Source organism: Notolabrus celidotus, chromosome 15 (genome assembly GCF_009762535.1).
Source record: "Notolabrus celidotus isolate fNotCel1 chromosome 15, fNotCel1.pri, whole genome shotgun sequence".
Classification (NCBI taxonomy): Eukaryota; Metazoa; Chordata; class Actinopteri; order Labriformes; family Labridae; genus Notolabrus; species Notolabrus celidotus.
The window spans coordinates 10,291,435-10,312,533 of record NC_048286.1 but is presented as its reverse complement, the minus strand read 5'-3'; the positions used below and the strand labels follow the sequence as shown (position 1 = coordinate 10,312,533).

The 21,099-nt window shown below is 40.1% G+C and overlaps 1 protein-coding gene across 1 annotated transcript in view; it reads right to left on the bottom strand.

Moving 5' to 3' along the window:
* The window catches only part of LOC117826330 (receptor-type tyrosine-protein phosphatase F-like), a 462,221-nt gene that overhangs the window by 255,726 nt on the left and 185,396 nt on the right, over positions 1-21,099 (bottom strand). Inside the window, exon 7 of the mRNA XM_034702308.1 lies at positions 10,933-11,068. The gene's annotated coding sequence lies outside the window, so the exon portion shown is untranslated. The remainder of the gene's footprint in view (positions 1-10,932; positions 11,069-21,099) is intronic.

The window sequence follows — 21,099 nt, the reverse complement described above, 5'->3', positions numbered from 1 at the left end:
CGCATTGCATGATGTTTAGTTACTAGACAGCTACAGTACCTATATATTTATTAGCGTTCACCATTGTTGACAGTCTTCATTTTTGTGTTGGAACCACAACGTATTGACTTTTTTGTACTTGTTAGAGCTCTCATGATGACTGCTGATTACGATCCTGAGCCAAGCACCTCAGGTCGGAGAGGACAAGGCCGGGGTCGAGTGCAAGGCAAAGCCAGACGAGCGAGAGGGAGAGCAACGACCGGGGACGAGCTCCAGATCCTGGGGACAGCAACAGAAAGTTCCGCCATGCTGCACAGACAGTTTGTTGTCTGGCAGCATGGAGCACTTGGTGCAGGTCATAGAGGAGTAATACCTTGTTGCTGTATCTGGAAAATCCGTGACCCTTACCCAGATCTACATGGACAGTATAAAGGTTTCAGTTGGGAGTGAATGAAACTTTGACATGATTACATACAATACTTGTATGGTGACCCTTTAGTTCCTTTGTATATATTTTATATTTATCTTCATGTAAAAAAAATACTTGAGTGTGCTGTGTATACATTTGTTAAATAAATCTTTAAATTTACACTGGCCTTCTCTCTTCAAATTGCTAAATATTTACATCCATTTCAAGTAACATACAACATTATAAACAAATAATTGCAATATCAAAGAGTTGTTTTACATTTACTTTTATTAGAAAATGTAGTTATACAGAAAAAAAAAATGGCTGTTGAAGGTAAACATGTTGGCGTGGATCATCAGGCCTCCTGGTTCTCTTCTTTGGGCCTTCTGTGCAGGATTGTGCTCTGGAGGTCTGTGATGTACTTGTAGTCCTTACCCACCTTCATTTTGTACAGGCTCCACTTTTTTGGTCTTCTTGTTAAATATTGTGCAATACCTGACATAGAAGAAAGAATCAGAAGTTTAGTCAAAGGTTCCCATTATCTTACAGCACTGTGCATTTGATTTCAATCATAATAACCCTTCCTTCAGCCCCGTATGTAAACAGTTATTTCTTCTGGCCATGTAAGGAGTTGATGCCACTATCACTTGTGTGTGCTTAGTGCCTACTGCAGTGTGTATTGTGCACATATGGTACATATACTGTATTTCTTATTGATATCTTGAATATTATCTAATATTTTCTGAGTAAGTGATGTCAAAATGTGCTCTCCCCCTCCCTGGAGAGGAAGACTGTACCCCCAGATCATTAATACAATTATTATGTGTGTTTGATTCCTTGTTGAAGACTTTTATTTATGCTTTCCTTCACCAAACCAAGCTTTTAGAGAAGCAGCTAACATTCACAAGATTTTTTATCAGCTAAACTTTGTGTCCCTCATCTCTTTAGTCTGTATGGTGTCTGTCTGTCCTGCTGTGGTCTCAAATTCCGAATTAGCGTGCAGAGGAAACAGAGACGGATATGAAGGAAATACAAGAAAAGCAAGAAGACCGTGTCGATGTGTCCTTCTCGTAACTATGAAAACACAGACAAGACGGCATGTAGACTTTGTACGACATCCCATTCATGCTGATAAAGAGCAACAGAAGAGCTAGCAGCTAACAGACTGTGTACAGGTCTCTATAAACAGAGCTACCAGCTAACAGACTGTATACAGGTCTCTATAAACAGAGCTACAAGCCGTTAGCCGGTCACTAGCATTAGCCGAAGTTATCGCTAGCTGTCTCATAGATGAACTAAACCATGAACACAAAGACAAATGAAATGACATGATTACCTGTCCAGTAGAAAATCAGCAACCATGGCGTCGCTTCAGAGACCCTTCAAATCCTTCAGCTGTCGCGGAAATGCAGCCCGAATATTGACTCGTGTTTGTATCTTCATCCAGCGTTTTTAACTCTCCGCCTTTTCCGTCACAGTCTCCCTCTTCTTGTTCTGCGTAGGGGAAGGACTTGAGGGCAGAAGTTGGGCTAAAAACGTGGGTTTCTCTCTCTCTCTGACATGTTTATCAGGTGTTCTGCGTTAGTGAACAGCCTACTAGGTGACAATCTCAGTCAGGTCACGCGCACTCCTGTAAACAGTAGGTGTGTCTTTCGGCAGGTCACAGGTCATCCGGCTGGTCAGCCAATCATTGCCCTCAGTGGCGAATGACTGATTGGACAAACTTATTGCAGCCTAGCTGCTGACACAGACAACTGAAATTTCTCATCTCAGTGTTAGATCACTTTGTGTATTACTCCCTATCGATGTATACATTGCTTTTTGCTTGTGATTGATAAAAATGTATCAAAATAACATGTCCTACTCCAGCTTTAAGTTTGATGCATGTCCCATCTGTTAACAAGGCAGAGGCAGGGTTTTTAATCTATACTGCAACCAGTCAGTAGGGAGAGCTCTGAATGCTTTGCTTCACTTTTGTGGAGCTGTCATGCCGTCCATCTCTTTATACAGCCTTGGTCTAACTCAAATCAATGTTAAACACTGACCTGTTTTTAATGTGCCACACATCACCAGCATGTTGCTACTAATTCATTTTTATGAAAGTGTTTAAATCACCCAAATATTCATCATCTAATCCCCTTTGAACAGCCAATTCCTCTCTTCGTTTCCCTCCTATTTCACCTTGTTTAAATGTCTCAGTAAGTTTAAGTCTCAGCTTGCAGATTAAAGCTGCCTCAAAAAAAGTTCAAGATCAGAACAATACTGTACATCCTCATACAGCTCACTGTCTTCTAGATAAATTGAGTAAAGCCCAGAAGCCCGTGATTACCCTAAACCCAGAGAGTTCATTACTTCAAAGTAGAACCTCATTAGTTTAGATTCGCCTTTCAAGTTCACTTTCTCTCCGGATCCCGACTTTAACTCTTAATTACTGTTCAATTAATTAAAAAAACGGCACCTCAGAGGCAGGTGCTGATATAACATAAAACTGATCAAGTTCAGCTTATTTCCATAATTTTGAGTAATATCACTACTGGGAATACAGAAGGGACATAATAGAGTATAGCCTATATCCTTAAGCTGATAGGACACAGTATGAGCAAATATGCATACGGCATTCCCGCCGCTTGATGTAAATCTTGATTAAACATCGCAGTTATTAATTTCTAGGCAGACCCTGAGTGGATAGTTAATTACGCGAGCTCTGTTTCAACAAGACTTATGTTCTCCTACAATTAATCAAGGCAGTCATAAACCAGGACATATACAAGAGCGCCAGCCCGCCCACTTCTCACACAATCCAAGAACTGGCCTGATTCAAGAAGTAGGTTTTATTCTGAAGGGACAGGAATATTATGTGATGGGAGGATGAACAAACAGTCTGGGTTAAAATAGACTAGTGTTATGATACATGTAACAGTAACTGAATTCCAATGAGCTGGTTGAAAAAGTGCAGTTCTGCCCTAATTTCAGCCACTTTGGTCCCCCTGCTGCCTCAGGTTGGTGTGTGCATAAGGACCCTGTTGGAAAGCTGCATGTGCTGCTTTTCCAAAGAAAGATGTGAGTCGTAGCGAGAAACAAATGAATATACAAGCACCCATGCTCGCCCGGCTGTACAGTGCCTCTGTGCACACAAGTGAGCTGCAAGCTGTCATGACGATTTTACCTCCTCGTTTTTCATGTACGCTGCTGTTGAATGTGCTGTTGCTCGGCGGGGGAGAGAGTGATTACGTGCAGAGATTAGATAGAGCGGGGGAGGGAAGATATAAACCTCAAGGAAAACCTATCATTCCCCAAAAAATCTCTGCATCACCAGGTGCATCACAAGCAGGACAGTGGATCAAAACCTCCCGGTGATGGAATTTCTCACTAAATCACACATGCTCGTCTTCATCCTCGAATTGTGACTTTATGACAAACCCACAGTTCCTTGTATCTCTGTGGGGCTGCCGGAGCACATCCACTCCTCACTTTGTCGACCTGCAGGTTTTCGCTTCCTTTGATGGGAAAAGGTGCACAGCAAACCTTGTATGTTGGCTGTATTGAGAGGTGCTACAATCATTTCACTCCACTGATAATCTCAGTGACATGTCTCAGATTTGCGGCTCAAGAGGTGAGCACCAGATGAACTCACGCAGGTGCAAAAAAAACTGCCAGTGGGCCCCGTCGTTGGATGTTGGCATTTGATCACTCCCTCACACACTCACACTTATAGACAGACAACAGTGAAGTGTTGAAACACCTGATGCTGCTGTGCTATATTCAGCCAGCTGTAAGTATCTTCATGTTTACACCATGTTGAGTTTGGTAATCCTGATGAAGCTGAGTTTCAGTGTGGGGTCTTTTCAAATTTGACACATGCATTAAAAAAGGTTGTCAAAATAAATCTCACTTAATTGCAGGAGGATAGTTTAGTCAATGAAAACACCTCTCATTTTATACTCACAACATGAGAAATTACAATAAAACCATGCAGTGAAGCCAGGAAGCTAAATAGCAGTGTGAAAATACCTGTCTAGAAGTCCTGCATTCAGAAGTATTCAGAGCTAACTCTTGGTAAAAGCTCCAGTAAATATTTATATTAATAATATATAGTTATTTTAAAAGTCATTCACTTCTTCAGGTCTGGACTAGAGGGCAGTTCCCAGTTTTCGGGTCACGGTCAAAAATCCATTTCTCACCTACAGCTCATCTAAAACTCAGCAGCCGGACTATTTACTGACTACCGGTTAGGTACAGGATTGATTTTAAACTTTTACTCGTCACTTTTAAAGCTCTACATAGGCTTCCCCCGACATACTTGTCACTAAAGGTGACCGGGCGTTTTATGTTAGAGGCCCTACTTGAGGAAGTGAGGTCAGCTCAATCAGTATCTTCTTTTGAATCAGTCCTTGAAACCTACTTTGACAGAAAGGCCTTTTTAGAGTAAATATGTGACTGCCTGCTTTTATTTTTACTTTGTTTTATTGTGAATCCTGTTTTGCTGTTTGACTGTTTTATTGGCTCAATTGTTTAACTTACTTTTAATTTCCAGCACAACCTGACTGTATTGTATCTTGCACTTTTGAATGTGCTCAGGTCCTACACCTAACGTTTTTTATGCTTTTTAATGTCATTTTAATCTGCCTGTGTGCATTAGTATCCTTGGTGTAAATCACTTTGTAACTGTGTTTTGAAATGGTCTATATAAATCAAAATGTATCTAATTGTATTTTCTTTTTTATGTCTTTCATGGCTGCTGACAGGTCAATGCCAGACAAAGTGATGTCATGAATACTGAGACTGCCTCTGTTCTGGTCTCCATAAAAAGGATTTACAGTGAGTGATACCGTTGTCAGTTAAAAGGAATCAGGATGTGAGTTTTAATCAGAGAACATTATTAACATTTGTGCAGGACATAATCAGCAGTGCAATTCATGGACAACATGGGCACAGTCTCTGTGGCGTCACCCAATGGTTTTTCAATGGACCTTCTACAGCCTAGTGATGGCAGCACCATATTGAAAATCTCTCAACCTAACTCCTGATCAACCTAGTCACAGGTGAAGAGGTGGCGCTACAGTGCGCCCTTTATCCATTAACTCAACTAAGCCCCTAGTTATAATTTCTGTATACTCCTTTGTGATTTATTCTACAGAGTGGTGAACCTTTTCCCATCCTTACCTCTGAGAGACTTGGCCAATGTGGAATGCTTTTTTGAAAATACCTGATCATGTTACTAACCTGACACAAATGGATGTCATTAGTTGGGCGACAATCCTCCAGGTGTTTATTTTTTTGTTTTCCCTGTCTCAACTGTTTTGAAATGAGTTGCTGGCATCAAATTCAAAATTAGCATATATTTCATATAAAACAATACAATGTTTCTGTTACAATATTTGCACAACAATTGCACTATTTCCAATTAAATACAGGCTTTATATGATTAGCCAACTTGGTAATTCTGTTGTCATCAACATTCAACATGGTGCCCCATCTCTTTTGGAATTGGGGTATATACTGTAATGCATATGTGAGTATACGTGCTGTCAATTTTTTACTATTTATACTATTGTATAATTATAGGTCTGGTGAAAAGCCCACAAATGTTATCGTCTAATTGGTATCTCAATAAACCACTCGTGGACTTCAGTGGGAGATATCTCTCATTAAGTCCCTCCCTACCCCTGCATGAGGCCAGTTTCCTTGTTAACCACTTTTTTGTATTTTTTTCTCTCTCAATTTAAGTAGAGCTTGTGAAAAAGTGAAGATTTAGACCATGTCCTGTGTTCATGTGTGATGCAATGTATGTTTTTGTCTTGCACTACTGTCTGTTAAGTAAATTGCCTCCTTGGAGATCACAGCTTCAACCCATCTCTATTTTAATGATTTTATTTTTGGGTGGCTTCAACCGAGAATTATGTTCCGCATAATATGTCAAGCCAGAAATATCAATTAACTGAGACTCACAAAGTATAGCTCTGTGACAGGTAAATGTCATGTCACAAGTGATACATAAATGTCATGAGTTACTGCAGAAACATTGAAAGATATCCTCCTCGTTGACATGCAGTATGTGCTAATAGTATTTTTCACCCCTGCAGTAGTTTCAGGTTCAATCTGGCTGAGTATGATTATAGTGATTTCATGCATTCCTGCTGGGCTATAGCAGACATTCTGCTACGATTTACGTACAAATACATCACAGACAGACTGCATCTTCTGTACTGAATCGGTCAAGGTAAATTAGATATATTAGTTACAACATAGACATGTTATAGATTCATTTACAGGCCATCTGAAGCAAAGTGGTCTTATTTCTAAAGTGTAGTTTTAATATGGTATTACAGTTGTCAGAATTTTGGATACTTAGATACTTCTCAATACCACATGCTTTCAAACTATACAATAACTACTATTTTTACACTTGATAGTATCAAAAAACAATGCTTAAGTAAAAAAAAAGCCCTATGCTCATACTTTTAATCAGAATCTGCCACAAGTGAATGACTGATAAATCTGATAAACAACAAGACAATCGTTTTCTGATTGTCAACAGTGGTTCTGCTCTAATTACACTTTTAAACACATCGGCATCTCTGCACAAACAAGACAGTTTTGGTTTGCTTGCAGCTAAAGTTCTTCCTGTCTGCTGTGTGTCTCTCTGTTCAGCCCTCCGTCACAGAAAGGAGTGCTGGCAGAGATTTCTGGGATTGTGACATTGAAACATTGAGACATTGACATTGTGTCCCATCTCTTCAGTCCTGCAAATGTTCTAATACTCTATAGGGACCCCGTCAATCATGGGCCCTTGGAATTGACCTGACCTTTCTCCCCCTTGTGTCGCTCGTGGCCACAACCACTATGCCACTAACTCTCCCGTTCACAAGTCGCCAAATACTGATGTTTGTTAGGTTCCTTTAGCATCTAACAGAGATGCATTATGTTTATGTTTGTTGCAGACAGACAGAGAGATGAGGAGAGAGACAACAAGATCACCTGGTCCCTGTATGTTTTGTATTAGTCCTGTCCTGAGGACTGTTGATTGGGAGCTTCACATCACAGCACAATGACTGATGCCCATAAAATGACCACATTAGTAAGAAGATGAGAAAACACAAACAGAGAGCACACTCTCTGCAGATACACACACCACCGCACACCTCCTCTGCATTATGAATGATCATTTAAAAGGAATATTATGCATATGGTACATTCATTTTAGGTAAAGTCTGATTTATTTTGGATTTCATATACAGTTTGTCAAATGTTGATCTGTGTTCAGAGACATTTTCTGAACTAGCACTGTTTGCAGGCTTGACATCAAAAGGAACAAAATAACAATATTGGGTACCCAGAGCTCATTTTTTGTTGCTTTGGTATCATAACAAATATCAATATCATCAATTTTTACAGGTATGGTATCGAAATTCAGAATTCTGATATCATGAAGGATCAGCATGGTATAACGGAAATTGTTTGCCTTGAGATTGCAGGATCAATTTTGTGTTTTGCCAGAAGCAGATACCTTTTCGAGGTTAAATGAAATATTCTCATATGTCTGTTAATAATGAAGTTTTAGCAACTCTGCAGTCAGATCAGTGCTTTGTGTTTGTTCTGCATGGACAATGTTTAGAGGATGGATATCTTTAAAAAAAGGTTAAAAAAAACATAATAATAAAAGAGTTCACTGTGGGCTTTGACGAGGAAACTGTTCAAATTATGTTCAAAACCAAAACTCTTTAGATTTTGTCAAATTTCCAAATACCTGAACCAGAGGAGGGAAGTTTTTATGTCAGGGTCAGGTAACAGAGGACTTTTGTTGCACGTCATCCCTTTCATTGTCCTCCTGTTTCTTGGCCAGTAGAAGCAAAGTTTTACCTTCCAACACTGTCTGAATGGGCTCTCTCAGTTGAAATCGTCTAAACCTTCAGTTTTGTGAACCCATCAAAAGGCTTTTCTTGTCCAAGTGTTCGGTATGTGACAGGCTGGAGTGTATTATTTGATAGATTTTGAGAACGACTGTCTGGATTTCATTTCTTTGAGTTACCTTGAGGCCATTACTGTGCAGAAGTAGATCACAAAGCTTTTTTTCAGTGAGCTCAATGAAGCACTATTTACTAATTGCCATCTATAAAGCTGCTGGTTTAATTATTACATTCTGATCAGATGCGTTAGTCTGTCGGATAGGCTGAGTGTGCAATGCATTCCTTTTGAGATAAATAGAGCCACTGGTAACAATTAAATCTTTAATGACCCATTTATACTTCAATCAAGCCGCAGTGTGTCATTGTTCCCTCGATTCAGATATAAGTGCCGCTGACGCTGCCGCTGCTGCTGCTGCTGCAGCAATGTGACACTAATGGCCTTTTCTCCTTCTGCATTTACAGGCTTTAGCTGAGGCTTTCATCCAAACCAAGATATGGGGAATACAGTTGCACAGTAAACAGAAAAAAACTAAACAGTAACAGTGTAAAGATCAGGGCCACATTGCACCAACAACACTCCAGTAAACACACAGGGATCAACACATCATCCAATGCATATGTTGCGTATACAGTATTTCTTTCTCTGCAGATTTTAAGTATTTAGATTGCCTCTTTGTCCTCAACCTCTTGACCACCCTTTGTGAGGACCAGCTACTCCGCAACTCTGGCCACCTTGAGCCAATGACCTCATCAACGTAGGACACAAAGGAACAGGAATGACAGGCTTTTCATTATTGCCCAGCCATTGTGCCAGAGGGGGAAATCAATTATAAAAACACGACTAACAGCAAAGATAACAGCAGTGTCCTCTATTGTGTAGGAATGGTCTAACTTTTTTTTTTTCCTCAAGGGTCTCTTGACCAGTCCAGCATCACCTTGGTGCAATTTGCTCCCCATCTGAAATCCCATTGCCTTTTGGAATTGGATTTACCTGACTCATTCACACACTGAATGGACTCTCCTTCCAGTGAAAAAAAAGAGAGATTCTGTGTGAAATTGCCTGAGGAGTCAGGAGGTTTTGGATTCGTCAGGTACCTTGCTCTGTCTGCCATTAACCTTCCAACAGGAAGAATGTCCTCATTACTGGGAAAGACTGGGGGGCTGCTGGAAGGGCGTGGGGGAGGAAGTGTGATTTGGACACTGACACGAGGGGGAAACAAAGATGGGTAAAGAGAATTAATGTGTAGTAAGAGCTTAAGGAAGAGGCTGATGATTTAGCTTCCTGTAATTAAACATGTGCAGCTCATGTTCTGCGGTATAAAGCCACCATTGAATGATTTGGGTTTACCAAAAGACAAACTAACTTACAAGAGTAAAATATATGTAGACTATAATTAGAAATTAGGGCAGAGAAGTGGCACAAGTACGTTTCTCACAGTTGTTTTGTTTTAAAGCTCTCCACTGTCCTTTGAATGAACAATATAAGTGAAAATAAAGATAAGTCCTTATAGGCTTTTGGCGAGCTGTGGGACTTTCACTGCCAGATGAATGACTTCTAAATAAGACACTGACATCCGCTCACAGCTGGAAATTAGGCTAAAACAGCACGAAACCAAACCAGCACAGATGCACATTTCTCTGTCAGTAAACTACTTTTCTGCCACTGTAAACTCAAAAATGTGGAAACATAAACAAAGAAGAACCATTGAACTTCAGAATATGGTACTGCTAATCCTGAGACATGCCAGTTTGGTGAAAACAAAGCCAAAACAAAGTTTCCCTCCCTAACTGTAGAGCTATAATCCCAGGGCACAACACTTGTAAACAAAGTTGCGACTCACACAGAGTTAGTTGGAACATGTTCGGCCTATAACTGTAATCAATGTTGGAAACACTATACTGCAATACCATTTTGTTTTTATGGTACACTGTGAACAGTAGTACCAATCATCGCAACAGCAATAGGCCCTCAGCCAGCAGTACAATACATTAACACGAGACTATACCTATATTCACACAGCCCATTGCCTGTTCAAGATTTACAGCATCAATAACACTGAAACAGCATGTTTCTTTTATACCTTCATACAGCTTTCTGTCTGTAATTTAAACCATGAAGAATCACTGAGGGCCCCATTTAAATGATATTGAGAGTAAAACAATTATTATGCACAGACAGGATAAACACAAAGAATGGCAACAACATAATTAAAAACAGTTAGTTTGTAATCATAGCTTTAAATGCACTTAAAGGGATAGTTGGGTTTTTTTTGGAGTGGGGTTGTATGAGGTACCTGTCAATAGTAAGTGTATTATTCAAAAGAGATGCTGTTAGGGTCAGCCTCTTTGTTGAGAAACAGGCTGGAGAACTGGAAAACAACCTAAACTATCAAGCATTATAAACAGTTACCAGTTACTTTATTAACTTCAGAAAAGTCAGACTTACACACTGAAGTCTACTAGGTTTGTGGATCCCTGTACCTACATACATTAAAAGCCAAGGCGCCAAGTCTGGTGTGCACCTTCTCAAAAATCTAACAACACGTTGAAACAACACAGACCACAAGCCCTGGTATTGTTCCACTGGGTAACATCATGAATACCTGCATTTGAAACATCTCTGACATTGCCACCTACTTCGATTAAGCCACCAAATGTTCCATCTCCTCCAACGTCTCCTCTCTTTTCTTCTTTGCAGTAATTGCAGTATTATCAACTGCTGCACCAGCTCCACCTCCAACATAATACACTCAGATTCAGTCGCCATGGTGTCCTGTGCACAATGAAACAGAGAATGTAGCAGAACTATAATGGCTCTTGTGTTTGTGTCTGTAACACTTTCCCTATAGCCGTTCCTCCTTTACTCTGCAGTATCCTGGGTTTTTCAACACAGACGTAAATCATGATGTCATATTCCCTGTTTTTCACATCAAATAATTCATTAATAATCAACTATTTAAATGTTCTACATTGACCCAAGTTCCATCTGTTACAATGTAGGGGGCTGGCTTTAAGACCTTTACTGTAGCCAGTCACCAGGGGGAGCTTTAAATGTTATGACTTCATTCTGGATAGCTGTTAAGCTGTTGGTAGTTTTCTACGGTCCATGATTTGGAATTAGCTATCTGTTTTTGGGAGGTCAAATATAATATCTCGCTTTTGTTTACCACCAACTCCTCAGAGGAATATCTGTCTGTTTAACTCAGTAGATGCCTTTTCCTATATTTCCCATCTGTCAATATGTTAACAGAAGTGAAAATAAGTTTAAAAGCCGTGGTTATAGTTCTCCAACACACAGTTATTGAAGTTATTGTTTCTACATTTATCACTGTAGCTTTATCTTTTTGGCATTTTTTTATGTCATCTGTCAATTTTCTCTACTCCTGGGACGTTTAGGTGACAGAAAGTTTTCTCCCTCTTACACATACTGTGTGACACATGCTGAGAGGTGAAAAGCAAATGACGCATGAGATAGAGGCCAGGCTAGAGGTCGTGGCAAGTTCTTCTTGTAACCAAGACCTCTCATAGGACGCTGGTTAAACTGGGTTCAAATTATATCTCATCAAGTCGGAGTAGGGTGTTATTTTTTCTCTTGGTCGATACTGAAAAACCTGAGTGGATCGCAGCCAACGCCAAGCAGCTCTGATCTCATGGTTTGACACCATCATTTCAGAGGAGAGTGTCTTTTTATGGATGAATATGAAGTGCAAGACAAACTACTGTGTACTACTGTTCATGTGTCATGCTACTGGTGACAGAGTTGCTGCTCTCTTAATCTTTGAACCTTTTTGCATCAAGAGCATTTTAGAAACCGTAAGTGATATTTTGAACCAAGTCTGACTGCCTCTAGGTCCACTGAGGATCTGGTCTCCCATTTGGACAATAACTTGTGCCCTTCGGGTTTATGTAGGTTTTCCATTAGTATATTTTGACAAGAACCACAAACACACACATGTATGATAACTTTGCCTTGGCTGTAGAGAGACTAATACAGCATGGGGATCAACAAAACCTGCAACAATACAAGCGCTCTCATTAAAATGTCCTACAATCCAGCATAGCTGTCATAGCTGCCATGCACAAGTTGGAAACAATGACCCTGTCTATTTTTTGGTTGTTGTAACTCCATGCAATCGATCCCTAACCCTCCAACAGCATTCACCTCTTCCCAAAAAGTTTGATTCCTGTAACCCACATTCCTCAGCTTGTCCAAATTTCCCTTCAGATTAGCTACTGTTGCTTCCATGAGGTCTGCTTGTTTACTTCTTGCTCTCCATAGCAGATTATCAGGCGGTTTGCCAGCAACGTGTGCAACCTGGTCTGAATTCAAGATGATTTTCCTGGCAGGCTTGTTGTGTTATGTCATGCACAGGAAAAGTAATTGCCATTTGAAACAGATAATTCCACAATCTTCAGAGAGGTAACTTGCTGTTAACCCACTGGGAAAGTCCTGTCAGATTAATCAAAATGTGACCCATCAGAGGTGACTGCATGGGAATCAGGCAGCCCAGAAACAATAGATGTTTACCATCAGCATTTGAGTTAGATCCGGATTGACACTCATCATCAAATGTACGGCTAATTCGGACTGACGGGATGTGACGGAACAAACAGAGAAGTTCAATACCACTTTACAGGGAGGAAACCCATGCAAAGTCATCTGTAAAAGCCTCAGTCATCTTAATCTTTGAGAGAAAGTAAGTAAGCAGGTTTGATTTCTCTCAAATTGAATTTTCCCTGGCAAAAGGTCCAGCACAACTGAAGAAATCAGAGTTATTTGAATGTTTTCTTTTATATTTTGGATACGAAGTGAGGCAATCTGTTGTTTCTTAAAGGCTTTTTGTTCAATTTTCTCTGCTTCCAAAGGAACCGGTGAAGCAGAAAAAAGATGCTGTGTGTTTGAATTGCTACATCAACACAAACTTTTCACCGTGGTATCATCACATCAGTTTTTTTCACATCACTGCCTGTGTTTTTTGTCATTGAAGAAACGACAAAAGGAGCAGGGAGATGTATCAGAAAGGTGTGACTATGATCTATGAATGACTGAAATCTTTTATCTGGATGTAAACAAGCGCTAAAGTCACTAGTTTTACAGGTAGACATATCATGTAAATATCAGTGATTTGTATTGTTTTATTGTGTTAAAGTTTAGGAGAAAAAAAGCCTTCACAGAGTTCTGACATGTTGTTTTGCAAGGCTCCTCAAATGCACTATTTTAATGCCATCAAACAGCAGTCACTTGGTACCGCAATTAATGTCATTCTTGGCTTCTTCTTGGTGGGAATATGACAGGCAAATTAGTTTTATTGTATATAATCACATGGTGCTGCTGATCTCAGTGTAATGTGATCACGCACTCACACATACAGGCAGGTCCACACTCACACTTACACACACACACACACACACACACACACACACACACACACACACACACACACACACACACACACACACACACACACACACACACACACACACACACACACACACACAGAGCCAAACAGCCTCAGCCAGCCGCAGAGCCCGGCACAAAACAAAACAGATGTAGGACTAATGACCCACTCGCAGAGTAAATGACAGTTGAAATAGGTTTAGAGCAATCTGGAATCAGATAAATGGACCTAATCTTGTTCTGGTCGGGACCCTGGCCGGGAAATGGCTGCTGACACCTGAGACCCTGCTGCACGTCAGGGCTCAATCGAGGCTGGCGGCACAAGCCCATACATCTCCATTTTAGATGACAAGACACAAGTCTGAATCCTCAAGGAGACGAAAGCCAGGGATGGGGTCAGTTGTGGTTTAGCGTGAGATTAAAAGCAAAAGAACAAAAAAAAAGGAGGCTGATGTGGTCAACAAAGATGTAATACGTGTGCGTTTTACTAGATAAAGACGACAAGAGGAATGGGTCTGATTAAGGGCTCATTAAGCCGGGCTAAAGGCTGACTAAAACATAGTCTTATTTCTGAGAGAAGTGCTTATTTTTTTCTCCTGCTCGGGTTTACCGATCACAAGATTAGAACCCCTTTTATTTCTCTAAACTTCAAACATAAAAGGGGCAAAAGACTAAAGCAAGCATTCATTTTTGATCTGCAAAGGATGGATTTTTATTAAGGCACTTTAATCCTATGTTGTTTTTTATGACAAAATCAAACATTCCTTTACGGTCTGAGATGCAGGCAGAGATGCTCCTTAGAAATCCCTGGTCCAAAAATATTAAAGTGACCATATTATGCCAATTTCAAGTTTTATATTTTCACTCTGGAGAAGTTCACCTTCATTTATGCTTCAGAAAACTCTACTTTATCCCACCCTGGTGTCTGTGAAAACTCCCAGTTCAGCCTCTGTGTGACTCAGGTGATTTCTAATGCTGTCTGTTTAAGGTCTATCCCTTTAAACCCACTTTCTGCTGATTGGCTAGCTCTTTGCAACCCTGGGAATGTTGGCGCATCCTTGTCCTCTGTGCCTTTGACCATAGAAAGAGTTTGTGATGTCACAAAATCTTCAAGATAGAAAAAATTGTGTGAAACCTCTTGTATAGAGCAGCCTGAGCTCTACAGACCGGAATAAAAGCTGCACACAGTTGTGCAGTGCTAGCAAAGCATGGTCATTTTATTAACACACTGACAGATAAACGTAAGGCTGATGATGAATCTGCACCAAATGTCACAACCACTAAAACAAAGTAATTTTTTTTTAAATAAATTTTGACGGGTCATGCCTTGTCCTTGGTTTGACCTGCATCTATGGTGGGCTGCCCAATCATCCAAAAATTGGGAGTTGCATGTTGCAGTGTCATTTTTAAGTACTTTCCTTGTAAAAGTGATTTGATGAAGTAGCAATTATGTAATTTTGACTAATTCTAAAGATACAGATGTCTATGGTGAGAGGAAGGAGACGGCTTGGAAATACTTCCATCTACCAAAGTGGGGCCCTTCAGAAATAGTCTGGGGACCACTGGTCTAAGCTGTATCTAATAATCTAATCTAGAAAATCAAGAAAAAGTTGGACGTAGGCTGTCTGGTTAAACTGCCATAACAACTCAACTGGAGCAATGGGTAACCAGCACAGTCATGTGGACGTTAACCTGCAAGGAGGATTGAAAGTTGGTGGGACTAGCTCTGCTAACTTTAGACATCCTCAGTAAACCCATTTGATATGGTTTACCCCCACACTCTGTGATCCCATGTTTAGCCGTGTTAAATAAACTGTGATCAGTTCTGTTTTCGGCGTGTTTTTTTTTTTTTTAACCTTTACACTACTTGGTAAGTCTGAAGTCAAATTTCTGTTTAAATAATGAAATCAGTCACTTAAGAACATCCCTTGACGGTTCTAGCCTAGAAATGTGCAATGGTGATCTACTGAAATAATTGCAAAATATAAATCGCACCAAATTATAAGAGGAAGTTTCAGGAGGTTTTCTGTAATATTTATCCAAAATGGCTGAACTAAGCAATGCTAGGTCACACTCACATTACAGATTGGTCAAAGTGTCTCTCTGCATGATGATTCCCTCTACATTTAGCCGAGTCAACAGTGTTACGTTTCTGTGCAGCTCTTCTAATACCATCTGTTTTCACCATGTCTCGTTAGTAGTCTTGCTAGCAACCAATACGCTAGTGTAGCTCAGCCTCTGGTACAGCTGATGGTTGTGATGGCGGCGGCACTACAGGACGGCACATGTCTGACAATGCTTTAGCTAGCTTATAGCACTATCTTCTGGGTGAATTACCATAACATAATAAAATATCCCTCTTTACTTTTCACACTGGTATATTGGTCACACCTATGTAAAGGATGCAGCCAACTTTCCAGATTGAAACCTATCTCGAAAGAGCATGTTATACACTGAATATTACGGTAATCAATACCATTGGTCCTGCAGGGAAGTTGAGGATATTCATCCCTTTTTCTCCCGTTTGTTGTTTTATTGACTAAATGGTTTTTCACTTGCTGAATAATTCATCTTAAATTGAAACATCTTCCTCAGGAAAAGTTCTGCGTCATCCCAGAGGGTCTGTGTAGAGTTATGAAGAGCTACAGAAGACATGCCACCTGTCCTGGCAACACTGACATGTGCTGCGTGTGATGTCAGATGACAGAGAAATGTCAGCCTCTAATATTCACCCCATCACCTTCAATCTCCCCCTCAGACACACCTCATAAGATGAGAGCCAGATAGCACAGATCAAAGCTGGAAATTGCTGGCAGAAGACATGCTGGTGGAGGCAGCACAGGTCCAGGAGGAGAATAGACACCAGACTGTCAGCCCCTGGTATGAGTCAACACCAACATTTGGGTCAGATGACACAGACGGGTCATTTTTTATTTAGATGTTCACTGTTGATACTATTAATTTCTGAACGAGCACCGGGTGATAAAAGGAGAACATAGCTGGAGTTAGAAACCAGGTCATATCAGGGTTTATGTTTAAGATGAATCTATCAGAGGTTTTCATGATTCACGGGTGAAGTTTGTCAAACATGACGAGCAGTTTTTAACTGTTTCTTTTTTTAGAGTTCAACTTTCTTTGAGTTCAAGCAAAACATTAGCATCTCACTCCCATCAGTTTGCTGTCAGCTGTCTCATTTATGACTCATTTATCGATGCATCATCTGTTTGACTAGCTGCTGACTTTTTACATCCAATCACCCTCACTTCCCACTCATACTTTATTTTCAAATACAGCTGGCTGCTTGCTACAGCAGCAGCTTCTGCTTCATACGCCACCTTCCAATAATTGTTCACTTACGTTCCCAGCTTATCAGATTTCATTCTGCTCGATGTAAAGGGTTTTCTTCTTCAAGTTTTTCTAGAAAGTTCCCTAGAAGAGAGGAGCCTGCTTGCTTAACGGGTGAATTTTATGGCTCAATTTATACTTTGTGTGTTTCCCTATATTCTGGATTAATAAGTTAAAATGTTAAGATTGTTTGTGCTTTTTGGTGAGCAATCATATGTCTGTTATCAACTTCTGCTACATCATCAAAGCAGATCAATCTTAAAGTCTGCAGTCTGTACTTTAAGACTCTGCTCATTAGAATATCATTGACTCTAATGTCAGTGATTGTTATGTTTTCTCTCAATGTTCCACCACTGTGCTGCTATCCCGCTGCACAGAGCACTGCAGGAGCCACATTTGTCAACAGAGCTGTCAATCATAGCCTTATTTCAGCACCAAATGAGTTATGAAAGCTAAATTACGGGGAGATATTGATGCACAGACATAAATCAACTTTATAAGAAGTAGCTTTAATGATATGTTTGAGGAAAAGTTACTTGAAGTGTGTGTTTTGATTTTAAAGTCCAACCTTTGACCCATCTTTTAATATGGAAGGATCAGCCTGTCATCCTTCTGTATAAAAGTTGCTGGTTTGTCTTTACTATTCTAATATCAAGTATACACATCTCAGGTGGGATCGTTTTTAGGTTGATGAATTTCACATTAACTTTAAAATGAAACATATAAAGCTCTTGCTCTAAGTACCAACTCAACTGCAATGAACTAGAGTTGAATTGAATGTGTCAGGTACAAAGTGGTTTATATGAGAAAGATAACAGAGCAGAAATACCTCTTCCAAAGATTTGTTTAAAGATTATTTGTGGACTTTAAGCCTTTATTTGAAGCGACAGCTTAAGAGAGACAGGAAATGTGGGGCAAGATGAGGGCATGACATGCTCTAAATACTGTCAGGACCCAAAAAACGATCCTACATTCTGTGCAACAAAGAACTGTAGCCTCGGAGCAAGGAGTGTGCTTTACCAAATAAGCTAAACCAGCATCCCAAAAAAAGAAGTCATAGTGTGGAGTTGTAATATATGTAATTATACCACTCAAGGCAAGGCAAGGCAGCTTTATTTGTATAGCGCATTTCATACACAAGGGCAACTCAATGTGCTTTACATTAAAAGATTAAAAGCATTGGTAACATTCAGACAAGCATAAAAGAGCACGATTAAAAAGACAAATATAATAAATAAAACAGAAAAGAAAAGGAAAATTAGAAATATATTAAAAATAAAATCAAAATTTGCATTTAAAACAAGTTAAAATAAGCTAATATAGAAAGGCAGTGGCAAGTAAAAAAGTCTTAGTCTTTGATTTAAAAGAGGTGAGAGTTGGATTGGACCTACAGCTTTCAGGGAGTGTGATCCAGATATGTGGTGCAGAATGACTAAACGCTGCTTCACCATGTTTAGTTCTGACTCTTGGGACTGAAAGCAGACCAGTACTTAATGACCTCAGAGGTCGAGATACTTCATACAGTAGCAGCAGATCAGCAATGTATTTTGGGCCTAAATCATTCAGTGCTTTATAAACCATCAGCAAGATTTTAAAGTCTGTTCTCTGACAGACAGCAAGCCAGTGTAGAGATCTAAGAACTGGAGTGATGTGATCTACTTTGTTGGTCCTTGTTAGGACTCGAGCAGCAGCATTCTGTATGAGCTGCAGTCGTCTGATGGACTTTTTAGGGAGTCCTGTAAAGACACCGTTACAGTAGTCTAGTCTGACTTAACACACATTTAATGTTGGAAAACTTAGCAAAATCTAATTCTATTTAAAAGATGCGCCTGACAGCAGGGGTGTGTCCAGACTTTTTTGGTTGGGATTGCCCAACTGGGGCTCTGACATAGGCAGTGGTGGCCAGGGTATGTGCGTGTACACAGAAAAATAAGTAGCATTTATTCTTACTTTCTATGCTATCTAATTTAACAACTATCATTAAATCATCATAACGCTATGTGTATTTCTTTTACTGCACAAAGAAATACAATAGAGAGGTGACACACATCTTCTAAGCTCAGTTCTTTTCGAACAAAAGAAAATGTTCTACATTGAAATCCAAAGAAAACTACTGCCAGTCTGTAAAGACATCTTAAATAGTTGATTTAAACATAAGTCCTGCCTCTGACACAGCAATTAAACAATCATAGCTCAGGATTTTGGGGTGGCATCTAGGGTGGCCATTCAGATTTCAAGATGGGTCGATGCCACCCCTGCCTGCCCCTGAAAGTTTAACCTGCTGCAGAGAAAAGGTGTCATATCACTTCCCTAGTCCATCTAGCTTATCACATCAGCTGTCACTTTTGGATCAGAATTCACTGCTTGATTTCAAAGAATAGTGAGTTTTATCCCCCGAGCAGTCTCACTGAACTTGAACTCAATGTGATCCAATGCACAGCTCGTCATCCACAGATCCTCAGATGGGGGCCTTGTGGTCATTTCAACACATATGTCTGAAGAAGAAAAGTCGCCCTGCTTCTGCTACCAGAGAAGCTGGACTTTGAAGCCACCAAGCAGGGGGGGGGGCTGATGAAACGTGGAACCTTGTTTTGAGGTCTTGCAAACATTTTTATTTTTTCAGTGTTTACTCTTCAATATTTATTCTACTCGCTCTAAAAAAGAAATGCTGAATGAGTAAAGCTAATTATCATGACAAGTGCCTGCAATCACAAAAAAATCTGTCCATTTACATTTGTGTTAGTAGATTTACTTACTGGGGAGCCTTGTTTGTGAGGGAGAGAAGAGCAAAGCAATTTTTCACGTCATTTCTAATTCCACATCACAGAGTGTAACCGTGCTACCGATAAACTATCATTTAATTATTGCATGCATAATAAACAAGGTCCCAGCAGTGGCCATTCATCATCTATAACATGCCAGTGTCAGCAAACATATAGGTGAATATAAATAACAGGAAAGCAGCCTCTTTTCTCCGCTGCAGGTCGTGAAGATGTGCGCTTACATAACGGCCTGATTTGATCATTTGTTGTTTTAGTTGGGTGATAATTGATCGCATGTCTGCACCAAGAAGATAAGTGTGAGGTTTAAAAAGGCGGGGGGAAAATACAAGGCTTATGGATTAATACAGACATAAATGGAGTGCAAAAGCAGAGTTCTTATCAGATACAGACACAGTGAAGTTCATTACTCCAGCAGAGTACTTCACCCATGATGCATCAAGGGTGATGACCTCTGAAAAACTCTCAGTTTGTTTATGATCCAGTGAAAGGAGCATGTTACGTGTGCGGACGTTACACAGATGTTCACTGTTTTCATTCCTTTTACGGCTACCTGTCTTCAGAAATTTCTATTAGCAGGCCCTGACACTTCAGAAATGTATTTAGACAGCTGGTGTGTGTTGAAAGATACAGATCAAATCTATCTCATTCAACAAGGGGGATGGAGTCGGATATACTTTCATTAGGTTTGTTGGCTTTGCGATTCGTTACACACGAGGGCAGATTTGAGTGTAATAGAGAGTGTGACACATGAGGGTATTATGATTTATTCTTTTAATTAAGATGTTAAATGTGACAGATTAGTCATGGGAATTACACGCTGATTTGAACATATGTAAAGATGGTAGATGGCTCTGTAGATGCGTGCTACTGTATGTACAGCGTGCGGCGTGATGAAGAACACCAAACCGCTTTATTTGCACAGCAAACTAAACATTTCCTTCTGTAATGTAAGCTATGCATAGCAGATCTGGACACAAACACAGAGCAGGGAGGTTGATAATTGCTGGGCAGCTCTCAGTGGCTCATTAGGTTATGTTTATGAAAAGTGGGAAAGGCCATCCTTCCCCAGCTTTACTGTACAGTGTTCCATCTGCCAGAGAGGCCTAATGCACAGTGAAGTATCAAATTCCACAGCAGATATGTTCCAGTCACTCATTAAAGCCAAACAATACCGGGATGATGACTCAGGATTAACATCATGCTCCAAAATAATTGCGGTGAAAGATTCAGCCGTCTGGAGGAAATGTTCGACATGTTGGAACGACGTCTCAAACCTCA